The following is a 7,570-nucleotide window of genomic DNA, read 5'->3' on the forward strand; positions in this document are numbered from 1 at the left end:
TCCAATTCATTATACACAAGCCCTTGCATTTTAAGTTTTACGAACATTTGTCCCTGACGAGAAAAGGAGTTTATCACACTTCTTTGACTCATCAGGAAGAGTTAAGTGTCATTTTGGATTATGTCTTTGTGCGCCTTCATCAAAGGCGATTCGTCCTTTTCGAGCCTTACAAAGTTCCTCAGGATGTTGCCCACTACTGTTCTTTTGTTAGTGATGCTGTACATTACAATACATTGCCATCTTGTAGAGATGCATTTTGCTCTCTCATGCATAGCCTGAATGAGTGCATAACAATGTGTGTGTGTGTGTGTGTGTGTGTGTGTGTGTGTGTGTGTGGGGGGGGGGGGAGTATGTACAAACGCAGGGAAAGATTATCTATGTCAGATAACTACACACAGTGGTTCACGTAATGTGGGAAATACTAGTACAGTTTAAGATATCAGAGAAAGCTTTCCAATAAATGACAACACACAAAGGAGAGAGTACCGTATTTACTCGAATCTAAGCCACACTTTTTTCCTGTTTTTGTAATCCAAAAAACCACCTGCGGCTTAGAATCGAGTGCAAAGTAAGCGGAAGTTCTGAAAAATGTTGGTAGGTGCCGCAACAACTAACTTCTGCCATCGAATATATGTATCACTACACAGGCATGCTTTGCAGGCACAAAGATAAATACTGGCGCCAAAACCTCTGCGTCAGTAAATAATTTTTTTTAAAAAAAAGGTGAAACACATTTGAGCCTGTTCTATGGAGGTGAACAACTCAAATGCTGAATTATTTTTACAGTCAGTTCTCTTCTGAGAATACACAAACAAATGCAGAATAACAGACAAGTCAACCATAATATCACTATGGCCACTACTGTTTCAGCACATCTAATGTTTCCAAAGGATGGCAGAAGCCAAGTCACAAACAGTTTTTCTGACATCAGATCTGCTGATTTTCACCTACTAAGCCTAGAGGCAATTGAAATTTGTACAAATACAAACCCTATGTCAGACAAGAGCAGACAGTGTAGAAGATCAAGTTGTGGAATAAAGTTGATTGACATAGCTTTCAACAAAGAAGAGCTGCTTCATCACACATGACAAGCAGTTAAGGAAGTATTCCCAGTATTTTGCCTTCAAATGCGTATCTTTATTAATGTGAAACAATTTGAGCAGAGGGGAAGCGAAGACTCATTTTCTGATAAGGTGCTACCAACAGATGCCACACTCCTTAGCATGCACCTGTTTTTGTTCAATCAATCAAGTTCCTATTCATAAAATAAGGTTATTTTTGACACACTGAATCATACTAATTGAGAAGGTAACATGGGTAGTTACTGACTAAAACTTACCCTAACGCATGTGAAAAAGCTCCAGATTTAGAATTCAGTGTTCGCACATCACATAATGAACCAATCCATGAAGCCAAAAAGGATCTGCATTCAGTGCTATTTTCTACCACTTCTGCTATACCACCTGAAAGTAATGAAAAAAGTCCCTGTCAGGAACAATTGATCTGGAATGGATGTTATCTTTTCAGACACTAAAGCAAGTACAAATGAATTAGAGATATCAGTCCTTCAGTTTCAAAAGAATTTCACTAGCAATATGTAAGCCAAATGCATCAGCAGCTATACAGTGCAGAAGTATCAGGTCTATAAAAACTTGCTAGTTCTTTCAAATTTCATTGAGAAATATTGTAAAGGGCCAAGCTTCAAAGTTTTTTCCATGTTTTGTTATCAGATAATTCCAATAATGAATAAGCAAGAAGATTTTTAATTTGCACAGGGGTTGCTGGCTAGGGTATTCATTTTAGAAAAGGTTATCTGTGTTAAAGATTCAAGAAGGGGGATCTTTTAATCTTTCCATCTGTCAAATCCTGTTAGTTCTTGTTCATCAGACACTTTACACAGCATTTCTGGAGATCTTTAAAACATTATATTGCAATGTTTGGAAAGTTTAATTTAGGGCGGTACTTGCAAATCCTTTTTACTTCTAGCATTAGCAGGATACTACGAAAATCAAACCAGTCTACAACCTAGATTGCTAACAACGCATTCATGTGAAGCATCCTTGAAAACTGTTCAAGTGTGTGGGATCTGTACAACTTATGACTAACAAAGGACACTGAATTAAAAGACTGGCAAAACAAATGGTGAAAGATTTGTTTGATCCATGGGAGAGCGTTTGAGAGATGGTGGAAAAATGTACTGGCAGAAGCAGACAAAATATCCCATGAAAGATTATCTAGAAATTTACAGAACTAGCTTTCAGTGAAGCATCTACAGGGTGTATACGCGGACAAGGAAAAAATGCCTGGATTTCCCAGTTAAAACAACACTTTCTCCTGGCTGAAAATACAGTGACAGTATATTTTCCCTAGGAACCGTGAAACTTATGAATTCTTTGGATGGTTAATGTCTTGTACAACTGCGTAGAACCTCCTGGAACTATAGAAAACGATCCCCCTTGAAAGAAACATGTTTTGGAAAGCTCTTTGATGTACCGCAACATGTACACTGCATATTTTCGTGTTACAAAATTATAAATTCGAATTCCACGAAACACAGCAATTAGTTTCCAAAAACTGAAATCAGGATTGCACTCAATCTTAGTTCATGTCACATGATCTTGCCAGCCAATGATACCAGATATTCAGAGCATAGGATACATCATGTAGTCAGCCATTAGCAATATCCCTGTTTTACACGAACACACATATAGGAAAAGTTAATGGTTTAAATTAACATGCACAGTGTAGCTAGACGAAAAGCTAAACTTTCACATATAATATAACATTCACTGTGTGTGTGTGTGTGTGTGTGTGTGTGTGTGTGTGTGTGTGTGTGTGTGTGTGTGTGTGTGTTCCACTACATCAGACAAATGTGCCAGTAAAATTTATTTACAATGTAATGTCTAGTCTTCTGGGCTAGAAATTTTTCCAAGTGGCTGGTCCTCAAAGTGTTAAGTTTTAAATAAGAATCAAACACTGATTTAAGAAATTAAAAGCACATTTCCACATGTAACAATTCATATTGCATAAAATGAAATTTACTTTGAAAGTAACACTTATAACCACCATTCACAATACTTTCCTGCAACTGGTTAGAATTCATTTCAGCAGCTGTCAGAGTGCCACAAAATATGCGTTATTGCACATGTGCAGCTACAATCAAGTAGGAAGCTATGTTCATGCGTATACAGTATTAAGAGATCCTACATTACATCATAAACCATACTCTAATGCATAATTTGGCTTAAAGTGCACATTCGTATGTCCAGATTCAAACAAATAGGCCCAAGCCTGTGGTTTCCAGAATGCAAATTGTCAGAGTACTAGTATTGTATTGTATTATCTCATATTTGGTTCTTTATTATGGCATAATCCCATACGTGCCATAAGAAAAAACATGCACTTGAAATTCAGCAAACAGTTGACACCAGCCAACAGTGTTTCAAACAAATTTACTGCCTCCGCAGAAAAGATTAATAAAAGCCCAATTTCTTTGGAAATTTGACATAAATAACTTCCTTTTTCTGTAAGGCAATTAATATTGAAATATTGAAAAAGCACATGACTCAATGTTACGTGACTCGTTTTACTTGCTACTTCTGGTTGGAAAAACATTTTTTTCTGCAGAAAAATGAAAATATGACAATTGGCAAACAACAAACCTAACATTAACATTTCACTTTTCAAACTATGAAAGATTATAAGAGCACAACATCTGGGAAAATGAACTGTAAATTCAATTAAAAGTCAGAATTGAAAATATCCTCGACATCAAGTGGATTGATTTTCTTTATAATTTCATCATATTTTACAGGCTATTTCCAGTAGTGACCAGCACACTCCAGTGCACTGATTAAGTAAGAATTTCCAAAAACTGCATGTACTTCTCTGGCATTGAATTTAACATATTATACTTTGTACCAGGCTCCAATTTTCACACTTTCTATAGTTTCTTCAGTATTATGATCTGCAGCATAAAATTCTTTGGAGATAGCAGATATGTTTGTAGTACTCCTTTCTTGTAGTGAAAACAATGAATGCTTTTAATGTGTGGTACTGATGGTGCCGAAGAAAATATTTCAGCCAGATTAAGTTTCACAGTGATTCCTTGAATTTCAACAATAGACACATGAAAAAACCTGCATAGTCATGGTACTTGCACCTACCTGAGCTAAAGTTGACACATCACCCACTATGAATTTTCACTTTTTACCACATTCCCACTGGCCATTTCGCAACTGCACAAATTCCATCTATGGTTCCTTTACCTTGGGATGTAGCAAATATGTTTCAATATATTTCCACGTTATGAAATGACAAACTGAGGTGCAGCAGCAGTAAGTGAATATATTCGTTTTTAAATTGTGAGGCAGGTCCATCTGACCAGATTGAAACTACCTTCACATTTTCAGGTACAGTTGACAGCACCTTGCTAATGCAAGCAATTGCAGCACTTGAGTCATGGCTTTATCCATAGCACTGAGTGACATATATGGTGACAAATGTGCTTTACTACACTGCTGTTCTTGCATCCTATGTTGCCTCTGTTTTTAATTCTCTCCCTATTTTTAGCTCTTTTTTCTTCTAATATCAGTCCTTGCGTATGTTGACTCAACTGCAGAAACTTTTGTTTCTGCTTCTGCTGGATTTTTGAACTTCTTAAATTCTCCATAGTTTCCTTCACTCTAACTTTTCCCTCCTCCTCCTGTCTTTCTGCTGCTGCTGCTGCTGCTAAGGGCATCCTATTCTTCTAATCTTAAAATAATATAACTGTGACTCAAGATTATGTGACTCACATAACACATTTAATTTTCTGTTTTTAAACTATTGGTTGACATTGGGAAATTTGTAGTAGTATTATTAGTTACACACTCACACCAAGAAGTAAATTACTGAACAAGATAAAGTTATCTCAAATCTCTCTCTTGGTATAAAAACTTAATTACATGAAAGTGACTCATGTTACATTAAAGTTAATGCTGTTGTATTACATTGTTTACTCTAACCTGTAATTTACGTACTTCAGTTTTATACTCTTTATGCAATACCTTAGGGTATGTAACAGTAATACAAATAATTCTTACCTGCCGATTAGTTAAAATGAAGGTCCAAAATCTCTAATAATTCACACTCCCACCAGACAAAAACATATGGCATTATAAAAATGGCTACAAAATGAGGAAAAGCAATAATGGTCACAAACCACTGTTGCCGTACAGTAAAAAGTCCAGCCTTATCAAAAAATTTATAAAGTGCAAAATTTTAAACTTTTAAATATTGTAAGTGTGTCCTACTTTAATGGAATATTCCACACTGGAATTCTAAAACCTAGAGCATCGAGTAATCAGTATTTATCATGGATTGACTGCACTCACATCAGTCCGCTGAGCAAGCAGCATCAGACAAATTGTGAAGTGTTTCATTTCACAGGCAGGTTTATTTCTGTGGCGTTTTGCTTCAGTAAGAGAAACTTTGATATTTGGGAGAAATCTTACATCTATGTCTATATTCTGCAGGCCACTTTACAGTGTATGGTACTTTCAGTACTGGTCACTGACCCTTTTCCTGTTCCAATCGCATAGATTTGCAGCGAAGAACGATTGCTGGTAAGCCAGTGTGTGGGCTCTAATAACTAACTTTATCCTCATTGTGTTTTCACGAGAGATATTTAGGAGGCAGAAATATATTTGGCTGTCTCTTCTAGAAACATACATCTCCTGAATTTTACCAGCAGACCATACAGTGACACGAACATCACCGAGTGTCTGCCAATGGAGCTGAATGAGCACAAGTGTGATACTTTCACATTTACTAAATGAACCTGTAATGAAACATACTGTTCTTCTTTAAATCTTTTCTATTTCCTCCATTAGTCCGATGAAGTAAGAATCCCAGACTCTTGAGGAACAGTCAAGTATTGGTTGAATGAGGGTATTTTAAGCTACTTCCTTTCTTGACAGACTACACTGCCTGAGAATTCATCCAACAAATCTCAGACAGCCATCTGCATTACCCATCATTAATTTTATTTCGTCATTCCACTTCAAATCACTCTGTACGCATACTCCTACATACATTATGGAAGTAACTGCATCCAGTCAATGTTATGCAATTGAATAATCATACAATAAAATGTCTCCAGAATGAGATTTTCACTCTGCAGCGGAGTGTGTGCCGATATGAAACTTCCTGGCAGATTAAAACTGTGTGCCGGACAGAGACTAACTCGGGACCTTTGCCTTTCGCGGGCAAGCTGTGAGGACGGGGCGTGAGTTGTGCTTGGGTAGCTCAGTTGGTAGAGCACTTGCCCACGAAAGGCAAAGGTCCTGAGAGAGTCTTGGTCTGGCACACAGTTTTGATCTGCCAGGAAATTTCATATCAGCGCACACTCCGCTGCAGACTGAAAATCATTCTGGAAACATCCCCCAGGCTGTGGCTAAGCCATGTCTCCAAAATATCCTTTCTTTCAGGAGTGCCAGTTCTGCAAGGTTCGCGGGAGAGCGCCTGTGAAGTTTGGAAGGTAGGAGACGAGGTACTGGCCGAAGTAAAGCTGTGAGGACAGGGCGTGAGTGGTGCTTGGGTAGCTCAGTTGGTAGAGCACTTGCCTATGAAAAGCAAAGGTCCCGAGTTCAAGTCTCGGTCCGGCACCCAGTTTTAATCTGCCAGGAAGTTTCAATAAAATGTCTTTCTGTATGTATTCGCAATATTTTGCGTTTGTTTACGTTGAGGGTCAATTGTCACAACCTGCTACAAGCATCAATACTCTGTAGGTCTTCCGGCAGTCTGCTACAATTTTGTATTGTTGAGAGTTTTCTGCATATGACAGCACCATCTGCAACAAGGCTCATGGGCCTTCTGACATCTAGTAGTTCATTTATATATAGTGTGAAAGTAACGGTCCTTTAACACTCCCATGGGGCACATTCAAATTTACTCTTACATCGGAATGCTCCTCTCAGATGAAAACAGCATGCTGTGTTCTGATGGCTAAAAAATCTAATTCAGTCACAGTTTGACATCCCGTACACTTATTTTATTCTTTAGGCGGTAATGTGCAACAATATCTAATGCCTTCTGAATGTCAACAAACGTGGAATCAATCTGGGTGCCCGTATCTGCTGCTTTCTAGGTTTCATGGATGAGCTGCGCAAGTTAGGTTTCCCATGATCATTCTTTTTGGAACACATGTCGATTGCTACAGAGGAGATCTTCAGTCTCCATAAATTTCATAATACAAGAGCATAAAACACAGTTCAAAAACATAAACATAAAACACAGTTCAAAATTCGACGAGAGACCAAATCACATGTAGGAGTATTGTTTTGAGAGTCTTTTCTATGACCCTTCTTGAAAATGGGAATAACTTACAGGGAAAGTTCTTTCACATATTCTTTGTACAATTTTACTGTTATGGTTCCATCACGTACAGTTTCCTTTCCTCTGTTGAGCAATTTCAGTTTCTTTTCTATCCCTTGAGCACTTATTTTCATATCTGTGATTTTGTCATTTGTGCATCAATTAAACAGGAACTACATTGTGATCTTCCTCTGTGAAACAGTTTTGGAAAAGG

The 7,570-nt window shown here is 37.6% G+C and overlaps 1 non-coding gene across 1 annotated transcript; it reads left to right on the forward strand.

Annotated features, from left to right (window-relative positions):
• Nucleotides 1-6,573: 6,573 nt before the first annotated feature.
• Nucleotides 6,574-6,648, forward strand: Trnah-aug (transfer RNA histidin (anticodon AUG)). Its single transcript has one exon. It is a non-coding gene; the product is annotated as a tRNA-His (tRNA).
• The last annotated feature ends 922 nt before the right edge of the window (nucleotides 6,649-7,570 follow it).

The sequence above is a fragment of the Schistocerca serialis genome, chromosome 11 (genome assembly GCF_023864345.2).
Source record: "Schistocerca serialis cubense isolate TAMUIC-IGC-003099 chromosome 11, iqSchSeri2.2, whole genome shotgun sequence".
In the NCBI taxonomy this organism is placed as follows: domain Eukaryota; kingdom Metazoa; phylum Arthropoda; class Insecta; order Orthoptera; family Acrididae; genus Schistocerca; species Schistocerca serialis.